Genomic DNA, 23,166 nt, shown 5'->3' with positions numbered 1-23,166 from the left:
TTAACAATTTCTTAACGGAAGAATTGTTTAGAGGAAACACGCAAAAAAAGGTTAGGAATAAGACCATGACAGTAGCAATTGTTCGTATTCACGTTAAATTAAAAATTAAATACTTTAAAATAATTGTTAATTATTATTTAAAACATATCAAAATGAATTCAGGCAGTTGTCTCGCAAATTTTATATTTTTTATATTTATTAAGAATATTGAATACAATTACCATAAAATTTGAAGTTGATTAATCGTCTCTAACTCGAGATAAAATTGTAAATAACATTTTGTACACTATTTTTTGTGTAAGTAGTCATGGCAGAGAAAATAACATCGATGCCAGCGCTTCCAGTGAATTTTGGCGATAAAGGAGACTGTTATGACTAATTTACAGTTCTTTACATGTTAATCTTATAGGAAATGCCAAATTAAAATTATTGAAAAATCCTAATTAATTAAATTTAATGCATTAAAAATTGTGTAAATAAGAAATCAAATTGCACAAATAAAATTTTTCAAATGTAAATTATCATAGTTATTTATTTAAATTTGGGATACAATAATATTGAATTTTCAATGTAAGTCCTAAATTCAATCCATACAATTCTATAATTAAAGTAGTGTATCGTTACCATGGAAGCGCCTCCAATAAAATTCAGGCACGGTGCGAATATATTGTATTAAGAAATACTTGAGTGGTACCGTAAAGCTAAAAATAACACCTTATGATACTACAATCTGAACGTATTCTTATCGTAATTTTTTTTATGAAGTCAAAAATAATGATTTTACCATACAAAAGTACCAATATATAATTGACACTACTGTATTCAACTATAAAATATAATATAAAAAAATGTTATTATATTATTTCATACATATAATAGTATAACTAACTACATGTATTACAATTTATTTAATTTAAATTTTTAATAATAAAATTTTATACTGTCGTTTTTTTTTTTTTTTTTTTTTTTTGTAAACGTGACAATTTAATCATTTTTTTCTCTAACTAATTACATTTTATAAATAAATAATAGTATAAAAAATGATGTGTCTGTATTACAATTATAATTATTAAAAATTATTATATCAGAATTATTTTTTAAAATGAAGAATTTATTTATATTTGTTTTACCACAAGACGGTAAAATCGCGTCAAAAAATTATAATAATCACGTCATTTTTATTTTTATATGTAATAAATAATGGTTATTTATTTATTAAGCGTTATGTTTAAATTTAATTATGATATTAAAAATTATGTGCCTGACCTCCGTAAAATCTGTATTTGAGTTTTAGCAGTTGTTTTCCGAAACACTCACTTGTCCGACACCTAATAATCAGAATACTCCAGTGTCTACCCTTTCCCAACTGCTACCTTAGCCTGTGAGTAGCTTTGCAACTCTACCAACTGAAGGTAGATCTATCAACTTTGAGTAATAAGGTCACATCTACTGCCTCGCAAAAAAAATTTGTAAAAAAGTTTATAAAAAATTTTTCGCTTGTTTCAACTCATTTAATTCTTTCAGCTTGAATAGAGTTAATGTTCTTTTCATTTCTAGAATATTCAACGCAGAGTACAATAACATTTTTGAATTAAAAAAAAAAAAAACAGGTCAAATAAGGTGTATGCATTATTAGCCCTAAAAAACATGGAAAAATACAGAAAATTACCTGACATTATTTTTGGTGTAAATATTTCTGCACTCACTGTTATGTGTTTTTTGTTATATTTTTCGTTTTTGTTTTATTTTCATTAAGGAAATGAAAAAATTTCACACACAATTTACTTGTATATCATTTTTCTTACTCATAAAAGTTTTTTTTACGCCACAATAAACAAATATAAAAGTTTTTTAAAACAATTTTTTTGTCATAATATTTTTGAATATTAGGTGGAATACAGAAATGTACCAAAAAAAGTTATTTCATTTATTTAAAAGCTTTTTGACAGAAATTCAAAAGGTTAAAGAAAGGTTTTTCTGCGGATAACAAATTTTTAAAATCTATAAATCAATAAGCCGTGATAGGTATGATTCGTAGAATCCAGGCAAATAAATTTCTGATTTAATGAGACAGTGTATTCATTTATATAGCACGCCAGAAGTTAATTATCCATTTTAATTGTCTATTCGTTGTGTGCGTAGTCATGATAGGGGCAATAAAATCGATGCCAGCTCTTCCAGTGAAAAATTTTGGCGTTAAAGCAGGCTTTTATGACTAATTTGCAATTCTTTACATGTTAATGTTATAGTAAATGCCAAATTTAATTATTGAAAAACACTAATTAATTAAACTTAATGCATAAAAAATTGTGAAAATAAAAAATCAAATTTCACAAATATTATTTTTTAAATGTAAATTATCATAATTATTTATTAAAATTTGTGAGATAATAATATTAAATTTTCAATGTAAGTCATAAATGCAATCCATACAATTATTGCATATGCATCCATACAATTCTATAATTAAAGTAGTGTATCGATATCATGGAAACGCCTCCTATAAAACTCACGCACGGTGTGAATGTCTAAAAATTTTTAAATGTGGGATTTTTTGAAAAAGTAACCCCAGTCAAAGCGGTTTTACTCGGAGAGGATTATCTAACAAAAGCCTTAAGTTTGATATCGAACTGTGATGTCGTTTGAAAACCGGTCTAGTCCAAATCGTACTCTTACGTAGATAATAATTTTAATTGCATGTAAAGTTTAAAGCGTGGAGTGGTCGTTATTTGTCAAATCAGATTAATTTAAAGAAAAAATGAAGAGAGAACCCCACGCTTTGAATTTAACATTACAATTTAAATTATTATCTATTTTTTAAAACAATAATAATAAGCGTGTGTTCTTAGTTTTTTTTTCTTTAACTATAATCTATTATTTATTATATAAGTTTGTTTACTTAATTTTCAAATACAAATATTAAAGATTCAGGTCTTTCGATTATAATTGAAGTTGTTTTAGGATACTTCTCTTTAATTATAATTTATTACATTGTAAAGCATATTACTTTATTAGCTACAAGACGTTTTTAATAACCACTGTGTACTTTTTCATCCAACAGGATAGATCCTGTTGGTTACTACATCATTATTACGCGTTATAATATAGTTCCTTCGTTGTTAATCTACCAAATGAAAAAATTGCTGTGATTAATTTAATAAATTATATTTTTTACTCTTACTTGACATCCATTTTAAAATACCATATCATTTCCAGGCTTGTCACTGTTTTTTTAATTCTAATAAACATTTTTTTTATACTTCTACTAAGTATTTATTTTTTAAAGTCCTCAGTTCATAGCGGAGTGTGTGTGTTGATTGACAAACAGGAATAAATTATCTATTGTTAATTTTAAATCACCCCAAAAGAAGAAGTTAAATTAATTATCCGGAAAATTGAATATTTTATCAAATATTTTATTAAATGTTTTAAGAAAGATAATTTATAAAAATGAGAATCAAGTGATGGCTTCTTAGCTAATTTTTAAAGCAAATCCGTCTTTAAACAAGTGAAAACAAACAATTGACTAAGTTAATTGTTTAAATACCATTCATAGACAGTGTTGATTAGGCAATCGTTAGTTTTTTTAGGTCATGTAAGTAAAGAAAGATAGCCACTCTTTGCCATACATACGTAATGTCACACACACGTTACTGATAATCCCATATAACACATACTACATAATTTACGCTTAATTTGTACCCACAAGTAAACAGTGATGTGTACGAAAAAATATTTCAAACAAAAGTTGTTTATTTTTTTATAAGAAACATTTTTTATATTTAATTTTTTGTTCTATCTCTAACGGTTTACAAAATAGGTCCTACGACCCATCCCTAAGACTCAATTGTTCATTTACGAACTCAACTTCACTTTTATGTCCTGGGAGTACACATCTTGATATCTCTTTTCGTTTTTGAGTTATCGTGTTTACAGACAGACAGACGGACAACCGCAAATGGACTAATTAGGTGATGTTATGAACACCTGTACCAAACTTTAGCTCGTATATATCAAGGTATAAAGTTAGTATACTTGATATATTTCATATGTAAATGGATTAAAAAGTGGGTCTTATTGAGCATTCTGTTTAAAGGTAAAAGCTGTATAAAGGTCGTTCAAACCAATGTGGCACTGATCAAGAGAGAGAATAGATGTAAGTGCACATACATATGCATCTACATTGTCTCTTGTTCGGTTCCACGTTAGTGGTGAACGACTTATCGTTGATTATTGAACGAGAAATTATTGAAAATGAACGATTATAAATATTTCAAATACTTGATTGAGAATTTGATTTTTATTCTCTTGTTTATTTTAAAATTTTTTTCGAAAAAAGCACGTTTGCAATATGGCGAGAATATTTTGTCTACTTACAACATGTTTCAACAATAATGGTATATATTTTAACAAGGTCGAGTAAAGAATTACGAATTACACACTTTGAAATATGAGCCTAAAAGTGCTTTGTTTTTACGAGAAATAACATAATGAGGTAATTATTAATGAACAATACAAATAAATACTTTGAGCGTTTTAAATCCGTAAAGTTGTGGGTGGTTAATTTTCGAAAAATGTTTAGCAGATCTAATACAAGCAAAATTTCGCCGTTTGGAGGTGAAACAGAAACTTTGATTGATTTTCCAGTATTACACATTTAATAGATATTTTATCGAAGTGGAAGTAATTTTATCAGCATAGCTAAATCGTTCATTGATCAAACGAAAAAAGTTTCTCCTATTCTTGTTACGTGCTGGAGTGAATATTGAGAAGAAAGAAAGGAAAAAGGAAGGGAGATCAAAAAAAATTTGTACCATAATTTGGACTGATTATTTTCAATTTAGTCCCTGTGGGAATTGTTGTAAGGCGACCAGAAGGTGGAATATTATGCTTCAATTCATACTAAAGTACGGAATATTTATCATTTTTCTTTTAACTTCCTGTAAATACCAGTTTAAATATAAAGCAAAACATAAACATATAAAAATAGTGAATTTTGTGACTCTTGTAAAATGAAAATGAAATGTCTTTTGAATACAATACACAAAAATTCATAAAATATTTGATCAATTTTTTAAAAAGTTATAGAGGTTTTTTTCTCGTACTATAGAGGATGATTTTTTAAAAAGTTCCTACGCTTGTATTTTGAAAAAGTAATGAAAATTAAAAAACTGCGAAAATACATTATTTAGTTTTCTTGTGTTGGAAAGTCGGCAGGGTCAAACAGGTTGTCCAAATTTTTTTTTGTAGCTGATTCATGTTCTCTACGATAGAAAAAGCAATTTTTGGCAGAAAAATTTTTTTCTTTACCTACTCTTACACTTTAATCTTAAAACTGTAAATCAGACACCAAAAATTAAATCAATTATTGACGTCTAGGAAGCCAAAGATCGCCTTGGCGGCAAAGTTTACCCATGTTTGATCATAAAGACCTGATATAAACAACTGAATACTATTATTTCATTTCCTATTAAAATTAACCGATATATCTTTATCTTTTCACGTTTATATTTTCCATTGCGTTTTCGAAATATAAGGCGGAAGACTTAAAAAAAAATCATCCTGTAGTAAATATTCTTTATAAATTCTGTGAAGAAAGAAAGCATAGATATTAATAAAAAAAATATTTTGTTTATTATGAAATTTTCATGAGATTTTAAAAGAATATTTAAATTCAAGACATATTTTCCAAAATAAAATCATTTTTTCTGGATATCTTATCTTATTTGATGTGACAGAATTTTTTTTGAAAATAAACTTATTATAAGAAAATACAACCTAAAAAATTTAATTTTAAATGAGAATTGCAAAAAATAAATTGAATCAAGAATAATTTTTTTCAAATTTTTTAACAAAACTTTTAAAATTGCTTCAGACAAGTACTTTTCTAAGGCGTTAGTTTGTGTACTGATCACAAATTTTTCATTTCAAAGACTGTTAATTTCTAGCCATTATCCCCTTCATTCATCGTCAACGTTTTCAACAAACACAGAAAAGATTAGAGCATCCACTTCGCGATTGGATCAACCATTGATTTAGGTGACTAAGTTTTGCCCTCCTTTAGATCAAAAACTTCTGTTTTGCCCTGTCTTGGATCAAAAGCTGGAGACGGCCATGTCTGCAATTAACTCTTCATCATCGGAAGTTCTGTTAATATATTAAAAGATGATTTGAAATACGCGCTATGAATTTTTTGTTTAGACTAACATTCAAAGAGGGAGATAGATTACAAAGTTGATCATTAACAGTTTACATACTTGAAATATTTTTGTAAATTCTCCAAACACAAAAATACAAAATTAAATGATTAGAATTTCAAAGCGTAAAGTATAATGTCATCACGTACGGTACGTATGTACGTGTACAAATACCGTACGTTCGTACGTATGTTTACGTGATAAATCACTTATACAGCATATTTTTAAAATTAAATAAAATAAAAATAATTGTGAATGTTTAAACAGATGAGTTATGTCGTAAAACCATATGGCTTCACACACTAATAATGGTTTATTATGTGAGTTGATACACCACCTCTTCTTAAAAACAATTTCAATATTATATTATTATTGGTCTAAAACCAAACGTGGAAATTGACATTATTTTCAAGAATTAATGAGAGAAGTTTGAGAGGCAGTTGTCAAGATCTTGTCTAATAAGATATTTCGCTCATAATAAAAATTAACATTACGGTAGTTTAAATTTACAAAGCTATAATCCTTCTGTCGAATTGGCCTGGCCATATTACCCACTAAATGCAAAACTTGACCTAATAAAATGAGAAAATTTGAAAGTGAAATTAAAATTGATTAAAACACGAAGAAGTTATAAGCAATCAATCATTCAAAGATTAGTATTAGACAAAAATATACCTCATTTCACTACAAGCTCATATACTCTTATCGTGTAGGAACCTATACATAAAAAACTGTTGACAATAATGTAATAGGGCAACATCCTTAACATTGAAGGCTTATAATTTTAAGTTTTTGAAAATAAATTTCCGACAATGAAAATTTTTGTAGAACAAAAAGTTGTTAATTACGACCTTAACAACAATCTGTCAAATTTTTTTCAGCCGTTCAGAACTGATTCAAATACTGTTGTTGGCGCTAGTCCTACTATTTTTCTTATAAACATTCGTTAGTGAGAAGGTATTATAAAAAGTTATTTTCGACATTAAATTAAAATAACACATTATTAAAAGTCAAGGATATAAATGTGTAATAAATATAAAAGTTTTTAAAGACAATGAATCAAAAAAAAATTAAGCATATTGGGCTCAAACTGTTTTGTAATTAATTCAGAGTTTTGAAACTATCCTTTTACCGACGACAAAGTGAGAAAGGTTATCGATTGAACCTGTATATTTTTATGACTTTTCACACAGTAGTCTTATTTCGAAATTTCTTTTATTCTTTAGTACCATATAAATATGAAAAAAAAATTTATCCCAGTGGGTAGTAAAATAGGGAATGATTGATTGTTCACCGACTAACTATTGTTCACCGATTATTATGAATTACTTCCTCTCTATATTAGGTGGTCCCATAATTGTTTCATCAAAATCGATTCAGTAGTTTTTAACATATGGAATAATACGTGCTACTGACTCTGCTTTGTACGAAGATACTAAACTGACTAAAAACTACAGAATAAAAATTTTTGGAAAACATATTGTTTTGGTCCCTTAAGACTATTATTAAGCTCTAATGACATAGAAATTGTGTATTTATTGAATGACGATTTTTGTTGTAACATAATAACTGTCTTTACAGAGTCAACTTTATCCTTGCCTGACTAAATAAACTACTCTGAGAGTCCAACTTTTGTCCATAATTTAAACTTTCTAATGTCAATGTTTTCAGAATAGCGATAAAGAAAACCGATATGACTTCTACAACTCACATTGCAAAAATTTATTAGAGTTTATTTACAAATTACTTCAGTTTAATTCATTTTTTCTCGAGTTCGATATTACTTACACCCATCATGGAATTAATATATAGAATATATAGATTGTTTGTTGCTTAGAATATTATTACGGATACCATAAAATATAATTCACTGATGCAAGGAATCGAATACCTAACATCTTTATAACATGATGTACGTTTAGAACAGTTTATTTACAGGGTGCGTTGGAAAGCATGTTTCCTATCTCTTAGTAGTAAATTTTATTGTTTAAAATTTTCTAATCTTAACCAAGAAATCCTTGATATAAAATATCATAGTTAAAATATTCGAAATTTTCGGAGAGTTTCTTTATTAAGCGTGATCAGATTCAGGAAATGTATAGATTAAAATCTGAATTTTTTATGTTAATAATTTATAACTCATATCGATGTAAAATAATTTGTTGAAAGAAATCTGGAGAAGAATTTTCATGTACCTAATTATACCATGTATAATTGAAATATATCATAGTATATTAAGTTTAGTTCCAAGTATGTAACGCTTAAAAATAATGATGCTACGAACAAAGTTTTGGTATAGGTGTTTATCAAATCACCTAATTAGTCCATTTTCGGTTGTCTGTCCGTCTGCCCGTCTATTCGTCTGTCTGTCAACACGATAACTAAAAAACGAAAAATGATATCAAACTGAAATAATTTTACAGCGTGCTCAGGACATCGAGTTCGTAAATGAGCAACATAGGTCAATTGGATCTTGGGTCCGTATGACCCATCTTGTAAACCGTTAAAGATAGAAAAAAAGTTTAAATGTAAAAAATGTTCCTTATAAAAAAATAAACAGCTTTCGTTTGAAACATTTTTTCGTTAACATAACTGTTTACCTGCGAGGGCAAAAAAAATTAAGCGTAAATTATATAGTATGTATTATATGGGAATATCAGTTATGTATGTTGCTCCCCCTTCTAAAGATTAAAGAGTAAAAATTTCTACTTTTATAAATTAAGTCTCGTACATTAAGTTAAGATTAAAAAAAATTAGTTTGACGAAGAGTTTTGTAAATACCTGCTGTAGAAACCACGATAATTTTTATCCACCAAGACAGACAGAGTGAAAAAATGTATTATTTATTATTATCAAATAATTTTTAAATAATTAAATAATTATATGAATCCGATTATCTACTAAATTTAAATAATTAATTTTCAGGACGTAAAAAGTGAGGTCAAGTTCGTAAATGAGCATCATAGGTCAATTGGGTCTTGGGTCCGTAGGACCCATCTTGTAAATCGTTAGAGATAGAACAAAAGTTTAAATGTAAAAAATGTTCCTTTCAAAAATTAAACAACTTTTGTTTGAAACATTTTTTCGTATACACCACTGTTTACCCGTGAGGGCGCCAATTAGGCGGAAATTTTATAATATGTACTATACTTGATTATCAGGTATGTATGTGTCACATGTTTGTATGTGTAATGTGATAAAGAAATCAACACTGACTATGCATGGTATTTCAACAATTAACTAAGTCAATTGTTTGTTTTCACTTGTTTTTTCACTAAGTTTAATATTTACCGAGAAGATTTACGATTATTGTTCTAAAATATAAGATTGCTGCTTCTTGAGAACAACATATAATCTTTTACATTATTTTCCGAGTTCCATTTTTTCCTCCTAACTCATTCTGTATAGATATATCATAAAGTTAAAAATATTATATAGCTCTTATGGCTGCTATGTAGCCATGTTGGTTGTTATGTTTGAAATGGTTTGCTACAAATAAATTTTATTATGTAAAAAGTTTTTACTAGTTTTAATCTTCTTGCTTTTCTCATTGCTCTCCTCTTGCTCTTTTTTTTTGCTCTTTTACTTGCTATAATAATTTATTTTGTGTAAAGTAAGAATATGATGTTGAATTGTGTAGATAATCATTTTATTTACTGTATACCGTATGATTACAGAAAGTTAAACTGAAGGTGATTCTCTCGTAAAGTGTTTAACTGTAGATAAACAAGTTTGTTATTCCGAGATACGAAATTTAAGTTACAGTTAAGTTAAGTTTACCGTGCTACGAATCACTCGATATTATGACCTTTTGCAGGAGTGTAGCATATTGACTGTCATTGTATTATCCCTTTGAGTGAATCGTTAGAAATTGTAAATCGGCTCTTACAGAAAATACCTCATATTACCTACGAGTAAAATATTCACTATCAAAAAATGAATGATATGCTGTTCCTTTTCGAAATAAATTGTCAGGTCTTGGAAACTTACGACATCGAATTCATGAAATTTGTTTTTAAGTATGTTGTTTCCAGTCACAAGAAGATTTTTGTACCTCTGTATTTTGGTAGCGACTAAATATACACGCATGAGGCATGGGACCGTAAGCACTATGGGAGGAGGGGGTGGAGGGTCATTGTTTTGCTTATTTTGGATGACATGGCGATAGGGGAGCCTAGATGATGATTACGTCATCGGTAGTTATTTACATTTTTACACGAATGGCAACCCTCACATTGTTTATGCTTGAAAACGAAACGCATTTTCGGGGATTTCCGCAAAAACTGCATACATTTAGCTACTCGCTTTTTGTCCCTTACTCTATATTGAATACTGTATCAGTAAAATCTTATCTCTATCCTAAATCTATTTTCTTGTTTTTAAAATTATAATTATAACATGAAAAAAAACATTTATTATTGAAAATTGTTTACGTAAGCATGGGGGGAGGGGTAAGAGCTTTGCTTACTTTTGCTGACAAGGGGGATGAGGGAGTAAATAATTGTAATAAATCTGCTTACGTATTATTTGAACGGCCCTCATGATAAGGAAAGACAAATTTACTTGACCAACTTTTACTAGGCCAAATTAAGCTTGAAGTTATTTGTAGGACAACGTTGTTAAGACCTTTTAACGACACCTTGTATATTGTATGTAACCATACATCTTCTACGAGGGTGCGGAATCCTTCGTATACGATTCAAACTTACACTTAACCGTTTTTTTGTCGTATGGACCCATTCACTACAATTCAAGAGCTGTTCCTATCGAGTAAGAAAATAGTCAACCAGGTCAGCTAAAAAATATTAGGTTAGAAAATCGATGTATGAACACTGAACTTTAGAAAACACTGTACTTTTTGCTGGTCGATAAAAAAAACACTCATGTAGAAAATTAAATGTTTTGGTCATTACAATCCAAATTACTCATTCTATATAAAATTTTCGCTTCAAGTATATTGAAGTTCATATCAAGTATTATATACATATATCAGTTTTAATCAACAACTGTGTTCTTCGAAAATAAAGCTGTTCGTTTGAAAATCATATATTGAAGTAACTTAAATAATTTTCAATATTAATCAAAGCTCCTTGTTATATACCAAACACTACCCACGTACAATATGTACAAAAAAAGTGATGCTAAGAAAAATATCCATCCGGTAAGTGTATCTATCTGATTTCGAGATGTATTCTGAAAGAAAATATTTTGAAAGAGAGATAAATCTATTTTGAGACATATTTTTAAAACATATTTTCCAAAAACACTTAATTTAGTTTAATTTAATATTTTATTTATTTATTTTTTTTTTAATTTATTTATTTAAAAAGTTTAGATTTTTGTACTTTATAATTTACTTAATAATTTAAGTGTAGGATCAAATTTTATACAATTTGAATAAACGGTCCGAAACATCGGACAAGACTTTATTATTTTATAAAATGCATATATTATTCTTGTAATATTTTTATTGAAAGCAGCCAATTATAAGAATTATTTAAAAATATGTTATGAGGAACGGGCTTAGGTATTTATTGGATTTAATATAATATTTAGAAGGATGTAGATTGGTAGGGGTGAAGTTAAACAAAGAATACCAAGTTATAAAAGTTACTTAAAAGAAATTTTAAATAATATTTGATCAATTTTGAGTAGGGTTGATTTGACCACTTTTGACGATTTCACCCCCCCCCCCAGCTCCACGGCACCAGGGGGAGGGGTCCCAGAGGGGATTTATATCAAATCAAGGACCTTGTTGATATAAGCTCTGATACGAAGTTTCACTGCTGTCCCCTCAGCCTCTCCCTAGAAAATCCCATTTTCCTGTATTTTTAAAGGTTTTCCCTAGGGTGTTGGCCTTCTCGAATTTTCCCGAATATGTGGCTTATACCAATCCTAGAAACACCTTAGGGTCTAGCCTTGTTCCAAGTTTAATCGAAACCATTAGAGCCGTTTTTGAGAAAACCCCAAAAATCCTGTTTTGGCCTAGAGGAAAGTATCCTTGAAAAAAGGCTTAGGGAAAAAATGAAAAAATTGTCTGGAATTATGACCAAACTGAACCTATGTACCGAGTTTGAAAAAAATTGGTTGAAAATTGAAGGCTCCAGCTTGGTAACAGACATATTGACATACCGACATACCGACGGACGCAACATTTTTTAAAAACCACTTTTTTGGAATCAGGGATCCTCAAAACGTGTATTTCCCTTGAAACCCCCATATCGATTTTTTTTCGATTGCAATACTTTATTATATTTATAATATAATAAAATAAAAAATTAATGTCAACTTCAGAATTCAAAACAAAAATATTAAAAGAGGTAACATAATTATAAAACGTTTTTTTTTAGATCTTCACATTTCTGAGTTGGAAAAGTGTTTTGTTAGTTTAGTTTGCCCTTTCATTATGAATAGTTTCGCAAATTATAAGATAATTTTGTCATTTTTGAGATATTCTATTATGATTAAACCTCATTACATTATTTTCTTTGGGCGTATGTGAAGTAACTTGTTTATGCTGATAAACCAGAGACGGTTGAACAACGGATTACAACATTCTACTAGTAATACGACCGCAGTAGTAGTTAAATGAAATACGACCGCGATTGCGGCGAAAACACTCATTATAATATACATACTTTAATTTTCAACGTTAGTGTATGGCCGGTCGTGATCTGTTGGGTACTTAGTATCGTCAATACTTAACACACCATATTTTGTTACACCTTGTACCATTCGAATATATGTATTTCTAAAAATAAAAGAACATAATGGAAAAAAAACGACTTGAATGAATACGATACTTGATTTTTCATTTACTTCAGTAGAAAGGCTTGCAATAAGCTCAACTTGGGTTAGCTCAGCCCGATCGTTCGATAGAATATGAAGTACTCACATCCATACTACACATACTTACATTTTTATTTCATATAATTTAATGAAATTGGTTTATGTGTGCTGTTTTAATTAAATTTCACACAAGTTAAAATAAACAAGTCATTACTAGCCTACTTCGTTAGAAACATCGTTCAAATCAATACCCAATTGACCTATGTTGCTCATTTACGAATCAAACTCACTTTTTACGTCCTGAGCACGCTATAAAAATTCAGCTTGATATCTCTTTCCGTTTTTGAGTTATTGGAAATGGACTTTTTATAGGTGATCTAAAACTAGAATACCTTGGTATATATTTCATTTACAGAGTATAAAAATTAGTATACTTCGATATGCAGGGCGCCTCAGAAGTCACGCACGCTTTTGTTACATCAGGTAGAAAATAAAATTTTAAGACGAAAAGTCCTCTATTTTTTGATGCGATACACAAATAACTATTAATTACAATAGGCAGGAAGCTTATTGAGAAAAATAGAAAATTAAAAAATTTATTATAATAACTTGTTATTTGTTTAGATTTTGACGGTAATTTGGAGTGTTGCAATGAATTCATTACCACACTAGGGCGGTAATGAACTGTTTTCCCCTCATTACAGCACTCCAAATTAATTACAAAATGTAAACTTACCATAGCTACTTTTTTAATTTTCTATTTATCTCAAATAAGCCGATATAGCGCGCTTCTGATTGACTGCCTATTTTAATTAATAATTATTCGTGCATCGGATCAAAAAATGGAAAAGGACTTTTCGTCTTAGACTTTTTTATTTTCTACCTGATGCAACAAAATCATAATAAAATCAAGGAAATAACATTATTATTTTAATTTTAAAATAAATTATTTTATTTTATCTTTGTTTAACACGAAAGGTCAAGGCTAAGAAAGTTTCCATGAATGTATATGTTTGGGTCAAAGAATGATTTTCTTTAAAAATATACTTTTGAAATTACCTAAAAGGGTTTGAGTGATAAGGCATTATTTTTACAATTATTTCTTCTGTAATGATTTATGGTTAAAAAAAATATATTTTGTTAGCATTAAATTTATTTCATTAAATAATTAATTAACTATTAATTTAACATAACTAATTAGCAGTAAAATCATTAATTTCATTAAAACTGAAAATTATCTTTTATTCATTTTATCAATATCAATACATAGTAGTATAAAACAAAGCCGCTTTCTCTGTCCCTATGTCCGTATGTCCCTATGTCCCTTTGTATGCTTAAATCTTTGAAACTACGCAACGGATTTTGATGCGGTTTTTTTAATAGATAGAGTGATTCAAGAGGAAGGTTTTTATGTATAATACATCCATATTATAGTAGAGTAAGGGGTTGAAATAGGGGTTGAAAGGGATATGCTTCACAAACTAAAAAAGTTGTGCATCGATTAAGCTCAAATATTGACACGATATACAACCAGCTTCAAAGATCTATTGTTTTTATCTACTTTTAACCTTCGGAGGGTAGAAAGGTGTAGCGAGAAAGTGGGAAGGAATTATCGAATATTTACAAATATACCTAAGTGGGATATCAAATAAAAGAGCATGACGTGTACATTACAAAACTGTTATCCCACGCAAGGAAATGTGGAGGGAGGGGTGCAAGTGGGGATGTTGCCCAGCAAAGCGGGTAGTTCACAGCTAGTTGAAAATATAAAAATGTTACTTGGGTTACTAGATGGTTCTACATTATCAAATATATATTGTGTGAATTTGATCTCAATGGGCCAAGTTGTTGACAAGCTACATGATTACAAACAGACACACCAACATTTATTTGTATAATGATATAAAAATGATTCATGTGTAATATACTTTTTTACATATACTTATTACACCCTACATAACATACAAGTACCAACTTCATGAATCTATAGCAAGCAGTAATAAGCTAACAGGCAGTGTATTACTTTATACTATAAATATATGATATTATAATTAATATTGAGAATATATTATTATTTATAGTAACTTATTGTAGTAAGATTTTTAATTACTAACTTTATAGTTGATAATAAATCTACCGGGTGTTTCTAAAGAATCGTGTTGGAAAATCGATTTGAGAGATTGTTTTATAAACGTTTGCGAAGAAGTTGTAACGGACACAATAAGAAATTTACTATTAATTATCTAAATAATTAATCGTATATAGGGTGTCTAGTTTAGTTGGCTACATATGGAAAGCTTTGTGTTGGGTACATATAAATTATAAGGTTTACGAAAAAAGTAATCTTGCATAAATATCTCTGCTTTCGAAAATATTAATATTCAGCTATTCACTCATGACTTCGAATGTAGGTACAGGGTTTTCACAAATTGAAAAGTTTGATAGGAATGTTAATGATTGTTAAGAAATGTAGATCATTTAGAACAGATAATAAGGGAAATGGTTCAAGAAATCACTCCCGAGATATTAAGAAGTGTATTTGAACAATTTTTTAAATAATAATAATTTAGTGAACGCGACGGTGGATACATTGAGGTTAAAACAAACTGAAGATAACAGTTTTTACAATGTCAACAATTATCTGTATTAATTATTTTGTTATAAATGTTTCAAATTAGCTAAAAAAATTTGTTAATTACGATAACTGGTTAATTTGGATAACAAATATGTGTTTTATAAGTAGAATTTGCAAAATTTAATTTAAAATTGAAGTGGTCAAAACATTCCAATCATTACCAATTCATTCCTAAACAATTATCTTCAGTTCGTTTTTTCCCCAACCGTATACACCTTCGCGTTCCATACATGTATGTGTTCTTTTACAAAATTCTTTAAATACATTCTTAGATATCTCGGAAGTGATTTATTGAACCGTTTTCTTTATTATCTGTTCAAAATGGTCTACATTTTTAAATGGCCATTTACATTCCTATCGAACTTTCTCAAGTTTTTCAATTTTTCTATATGTAGCCAACTTATGTAGACACCCTATATATGTCCTACGAGAGAAAATGCTTCACATTGACTCAGGAGCTTATATACCACGCAGCAGAAAGTAAAAATTCATGGATATTTTTACGTGCCATATCCTAGAATATGACAATACAAAATTATAACAAAAATTTAACTTACTTTAATATTAACTAATTTTACAGCGGATGACAAGGAATCGTTGTGGAAGCGTCACCTCATTAGTAAACTTATTTTGACATGATGACCGTCTTGGCGAACGAAAATCTTATCTTTCTAATAAGATGTTTACAACACTATTTGCCCAACTATTTTTTTTAAATTTTAACGTAATTACGAGATTTAATTTATAAAAGTTTTTTATTTTTGAATCTAAACAAGGTTGAACAATATTATCGAAAATGTAAACGTCGTTCATTCAACATTCAATAAACCAAAACTTTTTCTTTCAGTCAAATAAAACGGTACAGCAAATTCGAAAATCAATAGCCTTTCGTTAAACAGATATATGTATATAATCATAAAAATATTTGACCGATTTACCTACTAACGTACAGAAAATTATGGTGCGACGAGATATTTCATAGTACAGTTGAACTTTCAATACACATCCGGTACATTTAAATTGCATCTACATACACATCAGATAACAATGATGTGTTTTAAATTATTATGTTTTCTTATTTTATGACATGGAAATACCGTTGAAAATTGGATAGTCTTCATAGTGACCTTTCTTTTGAGTTACGGGAAGGTAAACTATAAAAAAGGTCTTTACTGATAGATTTTTATTCATAGGGGTATCACTTTTTAAAACTGCTTAAAGGTGGAAAATTTTTTATTCTGCCTCTGACTATTTTCAAAACTATACCTATTTTTTTGAATATTATTTCTATGGCATTACAATTATCATTTGGTGTGAAAGGTTATAAAGATAGTACGAGCGCCAAGGCAATTTTGGACTTCATTTTCAACCTTGATGATGAATTTTGTTATAAGCTCATGAATGCAGACGAAAAATAAGAATACAATTTTTCGATATCTGCCTTGGGTTTCGAAATATATAAAGCTAAATAATTAAACAAAATTTTTTATTTCTCAATAAAAATCATTATTTGTAAATTACTTCAGATATCGAAAAATTTTATTATAACTTTTCGTTTTATATTTTTGTTAAGTTGTAACATAATTCACAATCAAAATTGAATAAAGTAAATTTTTTTAAATTTGTGTCCCTACTACCGTGCTCATTCATCCTTTATTGAGTAGGTACAACGTTTTTTTTTTGTTTTCAAAAATTTATTAATATTAATAACTTTCTTTAACTTTCCATCGACTAGTTTTGGAGAAATCTTTGAAAGCATATCATCCATCTATCGTTTTACCAAAAAACCAATGTTAAATATGTCTTCTTTTGAAGTCATTAATATATTTAAATAATCGGGCAACGCCCTCCCCCCTAAAATTTTCTGAACTGAATTAGACTTAGTTCAACTTCATGTAAAAAAAATAAAGCCTTTAACCCGAAATTGCCCTAGCACTCGTATATTCTTAATGTTCGCTACAAGATCAAGACTTAAACCAAACTTCCATACCCTTTTCTAAAAGAATAGTCATCAGTCAGAGGATATTTCAACCAATAATATACCAAACTCTTGATTTCATTTTTTTTTTCGTTTCTTTAAAATGGAATAAATATACAACAACAACAAAATAAAAATGATTTATAAACATGATATATAAAAAATTACTTTAAAAATGAATAATGTTGTAATAATTTCTTAGTAACTTATCCACCATCATCGTAACTCTAGATATAGCCTCCAACCTCCAAGTCTCTTCTTCGCTCTCCTCATTCGCATATGAAGAAAAGAAAATGTATATTTTTCTTAGTATATACCCACCTACTAAGAATATGATGATCATCTTGAATGATTTTTCCTTTGAGAATTATCTATGTTTAAAATGTTTGATGAAAACCGTTTTTGTATACTGACTGGCTTTCTATAAGTCGATGTATGTATGCATGTATGTATGAAGTTTTGTTGTTACAAACCTCTAGAGATGGTTTTATATTCGTAAGTGTATACCATCATTGTAACGAGAAAAGGACAGACAGTTTGAAAAAACTTTATAAGGCAATCAATAGAAGTGCAAGTTTCAAAGTTGTAATATCTGGCTTATTAACGTTTTCCGTAGCCTGTCCTTGCGAATTCCAGCCAATTTGACGTATTGTTCCCAGTAAAACACAACATACAAATTTCTATCTTCTATACTATTCCATTAAAAATTCTTCCACGCCTTATGAATACTTATTAATAAAAGGTCAATTAAGGACAAAAATTATGATGTAGGTGGCTTCTGTCCTTCTATCTAACTTCTTAAATAAGTGAAGTCAAAATTGTATGACCTGTATAAATTTCAAAAATTTGATAAGCTTTCGTATTAAATTTACTGATTTATACAAACTTTATTATGGGTTCATTGGTTGTTTGAACTATTTATGTCTAATTTTTTGTCTCAATAAAAGTTGTGGCGTAAAAAAACTTTTAACAAACAGAAACCGACTAAAAAAACTAATTCAAAACAAATTAATATGCACTCAGTACAAAAATAACAATTATATAATGTATTTACAATTATTGATATTTTTGGAGTCGGTGTCAGCCAAGAAAATAACTGTGACAGAACAGTTTGCTACATTAGCTTGACTGACACTGACTCCAAAAATGACAATAATTGTAATTACATTATATTATCGTTATTTTTTTACTTTTTAGGTCATATTTATTTGTTTTGAAATAGTTTATTTTGTGATTTTTAATGAATCTGAAGTACACTTACTAATTTTTAACTAAAAATAGAATCATCGAAATTGGTTGACGTGATATTGAGTTATTTGTCCATTTGTCGCGCACATACATAATGGCTTTTTCAAGGGAAGCACCAGCAAGAATCATCAAAATCGATTCATCCAGTCAAATATTCTGAGGTTGCAAACATTAAAAAAAATACAGGCAAATTGAGAACCTTCTCCTTTTTTAAGTCGATTAAAAATAGAAGCATTTACTGTACATTAAAAAATGTTGAAACTCTCGGTATTCTCATCGTTTTCAATGCTTTGTGTAACAGAAAATATATTTTGGACTTATTTTATTTTTTGTGAAAAAAGCTAAAATTGGTATTTTTGAATACGTAGTCAAAAATTAATGACCATTTATCATTCTAGACTACAAAGAAATTTTTGTATAAAATTTATTTTCTGTTTTCTTTTGAAGATACTTTTTCCAAAAGAATTTTTCCATTTAGAGTTTTGAATTTAGATTAAAGGTGTAACATTTGGTTACTATAAGTCTAATTTACTACAAATTTTAAGTATATTTTCATGAAAGAACATAATGAAGTTACCATCGAAGGGTAAATTATTCGGTTCCTTGATTACATATTCCAATAACCAGGTGAATTTTTTTTGCAATTCATTACTGAAGAAATTTTCATGTTGGAATATGTTCAGTTGGCGGGACGGAGGGTACCGCGACTTTTAGCCCAAGTATAGGCTTTAATTTATAGCGCCCCAAACTTTGTTCAATATGATTATTAGTGAATTAGTGAATATATAGTTAACGGTTGATAATACATTAGAAATGGTGATAACCAAATTTGTAGAACATAAAATTTTCTATAAATTTTATTTAAAGTTTTTTGCCGTAACATCTATAGTTTAAGAGGTATAATGCTGAAAACTTCGAGTCGATGCACAAAAGCCTCATATTATAACGCTAAGCTGACCCCCGAGGCGGCTGTTTGTTTTTGCCCCGCGTCAGAGATATTATTATTTCATGAATTGTAATGTCCGGCCATGTATTACAATTATTCCCTCCCCCGTAATTGCCCGCAAAAAATTTCTCACACTCTCCCAAGAATTATATATTGACAGCGAATTTGATGCCTCCTTATCGACATCATCCAAGAAATATTGTGAATAATTTCTACAAATTCAATTGATTTGACAACTAAAAAAATTATAATATAGGTTAAGAGATAATTCAAAAATAATTTCATTTCCCCAAATTATAATCTCATAATCATATTTTTTTTTGCTGTAACGATAATAATAATCAGATTAAAATATCAAAACAAATTATTGTATAAAATGTTTAACAAACCATGTTATTTATAATTAGTATAATCAATAAATATGTATTGAAATATGAAATATATTATTGAGTTCGATATACTTGAAATCATATACAAATTTATCAATTCGAGAGAGAATTTTAATGAAATATGTTTATTATTAAAAAAAATAAAATAAATGAATATAATCAACTCTTGCAAGAAATTCTATCTGTGCACTTATAAATATGATCTTAATTGTATGTGTATTAAGGTAGTTGCAGAGGAAAAGTGTTTTTAATACTAGCATTGTAATAAAAAAATTTTTAAAAAAACAAACTAATATGAACTAAAAATTAATGAAAATAATTGTGTATTCTCCTAAGTGAAATGAAATAAAAAATATTAAGACTACTTAAAAATCAATCAAATTAATATGATAATATAATGTTATTATAATTATTGCTATTTTTGGAGTCGGTGTCAGCCAAGGAAACAACTGTTTGCTGCATTATCGTGGCTGATACCGATTCCAAAAATAGCAATAATCGTAACTAGATTATATTATCGTTATAGTTTGATTGACCTTTAAGTAGTCTTACTTTTTAATGCATATTAATTTGTTTTGGAATAGTTTTTGTTTTGAAGTTGATATTTTTTTTGGTTAAATGTTTTTTATTTTTTTATTTTTAGTGAATTTGAGGTACAATAACTAATTTGTCACTAAAAAAAGAATCATTGAAATCGGTTGGCGAGATATTGGGTAATTTACCCATTTGTTGCGTACATTCTTAACGCGTACATATGAATGAATGCCATTGATAAAACTGAACCAACGGGAAGCACCAGCTTTCAAATAGAAATAGAATCATGAAAATCGGTTCACCCAGTCGTAAGTTCTGAGATAAAAAACATAAAAAAAATACAGTCGAATTGAGAACTTCCTCCTTTTTTGTTTGTAGTCGGTTAAAAAGTAGATGTCAAATCGACAAGTGGTTGTAATCGACTCCTTTTAATTTGGATGAATTTTGGTCCGAACTTTTGTTGATCATATTACAAAATTCTGCAGAAGGAATAAAATAACAAAATTTTACCATTTTTGTATCTTATTTTTTAAATATCTCGAAAACTATTATAGTTACAGAAATGGGCGACACATTTTTTAAAGAGAACTCTTGGATCTGTATAAAAATAATTTACCTACAAATTTTTGTTTCCTAAAATGACTAATTGGCAGCATTTTGAACATTCAAAATATGAAAAATCGCCACCCGCCATAAAATTTTTAGCTCAAATTTTTTTCTAGAGTAACTTCAACCAATCTCAAAAGATTCTAAAATTTTCAAGATGGACCTTTAATTGATAAGATAGACAATTAATAATTTTGGATTGTTCGAGATTTAAAAAATTTATGAGGAACGATGAGCTCTATTTAAATCAACTCGAAAAATGTGATAATATCTGATGAACAACCTTAGTATTTTTATCGTATTACTTCGATCAACCCGCTTTATAAAACAATCTCGTTCTTTCTTATCTTTACATTATAATCAATAAATGTGTAAAATTTTAAATTACTGCATAACTATAAGTTAGTAATTTGAAAGTAATGGATTTATAATGTAAGAAAATTATTTAATCTGATTTAAAAACAAAGTTATAGCAATGATCGCCGCTAAACGCCAGTTTAGAAGTTTTATGTCTTCTGGTTTTTTTTTTCAATAATTATTGAGGATCTGAGGCAAGATAATTTGTTAAATGTAAGTGATTTCTAATAATATCATTTCCCAGCCCATTTTATAAAATATACTTTAAAAACTCGACTTGAAAAGGTTTGCAAAAGTTACTCATTTTTCTACAATTGTTATGACAAATCGGGTAGAATTAGGAAGAAAAAACTTTTAAACAAGTTAAGATAATTTTGTTTATAATACAAGAAAAATTCCATTACCTTTTTTGAAAACTTTTCTTGATATATGTAATAAGATACTCCCAGAGAATCAGAATTAAAAAAATATTTTATGATATTGAAATATTTTATTTTAAATCCTTATTTGCAATAAAATATAATATTGACGACGTATTTGGTAATAAAATTATATATTATGAATACTAGAATATTAAAATATAAGAATAAACCAAATACAAAAATACATATGGAAGACTGTTGTTGTACCTTGGTGACCCAAAAGAATTTTGACCCAAAAAATACAAAAATCGGTTTCATTTAACGATTGGCCGAATAATTCTCGAGATAATACCGGAAATCGATCCGAAATAACGTTTTTTTCGAAAATTACTCGGCCAATCGCCAAATAAACTCGATTTTTGAATTTCTTGGGTCAAAATTACCTTGTAAACTGAGTTTCATCAAATTCCAAAACAAATAATTTATTACGAATATTTCGAATTTTTCTAAGGGGTACCCCTTGAAAAAAATGCAAAAAATCGATACAAATTTATCGTCTCCAATTTCGATAAAACTCTGTATATAAGGTAATTTTGACCCAAAAAATACAAAAATCGGTTTCATTTAACGATTGGCCGAATAATTCTCGAGATAATACCGGAAATCGATCCGAAATATCGTTTTTTTCGAAAATTACTCGGCCAATCGCCAAATAAACTCGATTTTTGAATTTCTTGGGTCAAAATTACCTTGTAAACTGAGTTTCATCAAATTCCAAAACAAATAATTTATTACGAATATTTCGAATTTTTCTAAGGGGTACCCCTTGAAAAAAATGCAAAAAATCGATACAAATTTATCGTCTCCAATTTCGATAAAACTCTGTATATAAGGTAATTTTGACCCAAAAAATACAAAAATCGGTTTCATTTAACGATTGGCCGAATAATTCTCGAGATAATACCGGAAATCGATCCGAAATATCGTGTTTTTCGAAAATTACTCATCCAATCGCCAAATAAACTCGATTTTTGAATTTCTTGGGTCAAAATTACCTTGTAAACTGAGTTTCATCAAATTCCAAAACAAATAATTTATTACGAATATTTCGAATTTTTCTAAGGG

The 23,166-nt window shown here is 28.4% G+C and overlaps 1 protein-coding gene across 4 annotated transcripts in view; it reads left to right on the top strand.

Moving 5' to 3' along the window:
• LOC123296429 (peroxidasin) overlaps positions 1–23,166 on the top strand; it is a 493,576-nt gene that overhangs the window by 63,508 nt on the left and 406,902 nt on the right. The window lies entirely within an intron of this gene.

Source organism: Chrysoperla carnea, chromosome 3 (genome assembly GCF_905475395.1).
Source record: "Chrysoperla carnea chromosome 3, inChrCarn1.1, whole genome shotgun sequence".
Lineage (NCBI taxonomy): Eukaryota > Metazoa > Arthropoda > Insecta > Neuroptera > Chrysopidae > Chrysoperla > Chrysoperla carnea.
Note: the sequence above shows the minus strand (reverse complement) of the source record. Positions and strands in the feature narration are given on the sequence as shown.